This window comes from Dipodomys ordii, unplaced genomic scaffold, assembly GCF_000151885.1.
Source record: "Dipodomys ordii isolate 6190 unplaced genomic scaffold, Dord_2.0 Scaffold24, whole genome shotgun sequence".
NCBI classification, from domain to species: Eukaryota; Metazoa; Chordata; class Mammalia; order Rodentia; family Heteromyidae; genus Dipodomys; species Dipodomys ordii.
Genome location: NW_012267240.1, coordinates 5,462,876 through 5,466,549, shown reverse-complemented (window position 1 = coordinate 5,466,549; position 3,674 = coordinate 5,462,876). Strand labels below are relative to the sequence as shown.

The 3,674-nt window shown below is 44.0% G+C and overlaps 1 pseudogene; it reads left to right on the top strand.

Annotated features, from left to right (window-relative positions):
• Window positions 1-2,457: 2,457 nt before the first annotated feature.
• Window positions 2,458-3,142, top strand: LOC105984415 (annotated as a pseudogene).
• Window positions 3,143-3,674: the final 532 nt, after the last annotated feature.

The following is a 3,674-nucleotide window of genomic DNA, read 5'->3' as shown; positions in this document are numbered from 1 at the left end:
TAATGAGTACATTTCTTATCAAGCATTGCAGCCTCCTCCTTTGTTTACCCTTCACATCCCTTCCCAGCCTCCCCCCCCACCCCCCCGCCCCAAAGTTGTAAAGTTCGTTTTTGACATGACAATTTGTACTTCTCATTGTTGCATCGGGTCCACTTGTATCCTTAAACGACTTGTTTTTCCCCATCTCCTCCACAAAATTATACCAACATCAAATATAGTGAAAGCAGGGGTTATACTGTGGGGGAGGGAGTTGTTTTGTTTTGTTTTTTTGTCAGTCATGGGACTTGAACTCTGGGCTTGGGCACTGTCCAAAGCTAGTGTTCTACCATTTGAGCCATAGCCACTTCTGGTTTTCTGGTGTTTTTTTTTTTTTTTTTTATTGGAGATAATAGTCTCAGGGACTTTCCTGCCTGAGTTGGCTTTGAACCGTGATCCTCAGATCTCAGCCTCCTGAGTAGCTAGGATTACAGATGTGAGCCACAAGCACCTGGCACAAAGAGATTTTTTTCAGCAACATTTGCTGCTTTCTCTCTGTCTGTCTCTGTCTCTGTCTCTCTCTGTCACTCTTACTGGGTCTTGAATTCAAGGTCTGCGCACCGTCCCTTAGCTTTTTCGCTCAAGAATGGTGTTCTATCCACTTCTAGCGTTTGGTAGTTAATTGGATATAAGTCTTACAGACTTTTATGTCCTAAGAGTGATCCTTTGCTCTCAGCCTCCTGAGTAGCTAAGATTATAGCTGTCTGTCACTGGTGCCCAAATCTGCTAAGCTTTTTAGTTGGTTGTAGAGGTTAACAAACAGTTGGATGTGCAGACAGAGGAGTTCAAATCTCCAGGCAGGAGAGAAGTAGGCCAGCTTAGGTCTAGGCCTTGGCCACCTGAAGGTCTCAGCAGTCTGTCCTCCTCTCCATCCCCCCGCCCCCCGCCTCTGACCCCAGCACTTTGTACTGCCTTCGGGGTCTTCAGGACCATGGAAAGGGTCAGTGACAAAGGAAACCAAACAAACTGAACAGTGGTTTGGACTCTAAACTTCCTCTTCCAGCAAAGTGGTAAGGACACAGAGGGGGTTTAAAAGCTCCTCCGGTTCTAATGGCCCTGGCTTTCCAGGGAGAGATGCTAGGGACTTTCCACACTTAGGACACAATTATTGTTTGTCCTTCACAAATAAAAATGAGAAGGATGACATCATGGTTTCACCTAAAAGAAAGAGGGACACAAAATGTAGTCAAGAGTGCCCAGGCTCTGTTGATCATGGCACGGTCTTCTCTCCAAAGCTCAAATATGCTGAAATACAGTAGAACCTGGACAGCTGAACGAAGAAGGCTCTCACAAGAATGTGGAGAGGGGAACATTATTTCTATATGATGAAAGTCATCATCAAGGTCACCTCAGGCCACATTCTTCACTGAGAAAGCTTGCTTTTGTGGCAGGCAAGATCAATCGTGAGCTTGCTAGGCAAGCACTCGGCTACTTCAGTCACACTCAATCCCCACCCCATCCCACAGTTGCATAGTTCTTTGTTTTAGTTTGTTTTCCAGTTATGGTCTCATGCTTTTGCTCAGGTGCTACCTCAATGCAACTCTCTAGGGAAGCTGTGATTACAGGAATGTACTACCAAAATCTAACTTTTTGCCCCAGCTGGCCTCAAACCTACATTCTTCTTTCTCAACTCCCTGAGTACCAGGATTATAGGTGTGAGACAACTTTTTGATAGGAATGCTTCTGTGTTGCTTAGCAATGGGTCGTACCCTACAAAAATGCAATGTTAGACAACATCATAGAGTGTACTTAGCCAAGCTACGATGGCTGCAACATCACTAGGTGGCACAATCAGATAGGAGGCCAATCATTATGTGGTCCATGACTAGTTTTCCATGCAAATGCTCTAAGCTGCCAAGTGATCCCAGAAAGGCCTTCTCACCAGGAATATTGCAAATTCTTGCAAATTCTGAACTGAGGAAGTCACAGGAAGAACTCTAGGTATTCCCCTCTGTGAATCCCCTCCCTCAGTTCATAAAACAATGAAGAAATTCTGATTCATTCTTTCTTTTTTTTTTTTTGTCAGTCATGGGCCTGGGCGCTGTCCCTCAGCTCTTCAGCTCAAGGCGAGCGCTCTACCAATTGAGCTACAGCACCACTTCTGGTTTTCTGGTGGTTTATTGGAGATAGGAGTCTCACGGTCTTTCCTACCCAGGCTGGCTTTGAACCGCGATCCTCAGATCTCAGCCTCCTGAGTAGCTAGGATTATGGGAGTGAGCCACCAGGGCCCGGCTTTCATTCATTTTTTTTTTTTATGTATTTTTGGGTTGCTCCAGGAGATGAGACTTCTAGGATGGCTGTCTGAATCAAAGGGCCAAAGTGTGAAGTGACTAGATGAGAGCCAAGATAGACAACTAGGGAATAGGAGATAAAGTGGCCTGGAAAATAGGAACGCCTGCCCAAGTGTTGGAATTGAGGATAATGGATGATCAATTATTTGAAGAAATCCTGGATAAGTTTGTTAACTGTCACAAGCAAACATATGAAGAATTTTTTAGCACTTTTACTCATCTTTCAAAAGAGGATCATGTGACCAAGAATGGTACTTGGAACTGGGTCTTCAAAAAGCATAGCTACTTCTGTCAAATTTCCTCATAAAAATGAACAAAATGACCACCATCTTAGAAAGACAGCCATCTTTCTTCATACTGCATCACAGTGTTCAGAAGAAGAAGAACAGATGGTGATAGATGAAGGCCTGAAAGTCAGCAGCTCCTTTCAAGGTGATCTGAAGTTGGCTGGAAAGGTGAAGGTGGACAACTTCCTCAGTTTAGAAGATGTGGACATAGATGAAGAGACTGATCCCCAAATGAGCAAGGACAGGATGCCGCTTCCAGGAGAAGTGGAACAGGAATTAAGCACGTATGTTCCTTCTTACACTCCTGTGGTCCGGCCTCCCATCAATGAAGAGAAGCTGAAGCCTACAGTAAAAAGGACCATGGAGCAAGTGGCAGAGATACTTGGAGATGAAGTTCAGCCCTTCTCACTTGATGAAGAATTTGATTATGACAATGTGACTCCAACCCCCAAGTACACTCCTGAAGACCTAGACACCATCAAAGAACTGTTGAAGCAAGGGAGAAAGAACACCAACACACAACAGTAACAGCAGATGAGAACCCCTAACTGACACCTAAGGCATCTTTATTTTTATGTGGCTCTTATTAAAGCAATAAAATAAAAGATGAAAGGAATAAAAGATAAACCAACCATAAAAAATGTACTTTTGGTACCAGTACTAGGTCTTGAACTTAGGGTCAGGGCACCTTCCATTTTATTTATTTATTTATTTGCTCAAAGCTAGTGCTCTGCCATTTTGAGCCACACATCCACTTCTGGCTTTTTGCAGGTTAATTAGAGGTAAGAGTCTCATGTTCTTATGTATTCGTCTTTCTGCCTGGGCTGGCTTCAAACTGTGATCCTCAGATCTCACCTCCTGGGTATTACAAGCTTGAACTACCAGTGTCCACCTACTTGTATACCACATTGTGTGTGTGTATGTATGTATATGCCGGGCCTAGGCTTGAACTCAGGGCCTGGGTGCTGTACCTTAGCTTTTTCACTGCTCTACCACTTGAGCTACAGCTCCAATTCTAGCTTTTTGTAGTTAACTGGAGATAAGAGTCTCATAGAATTTT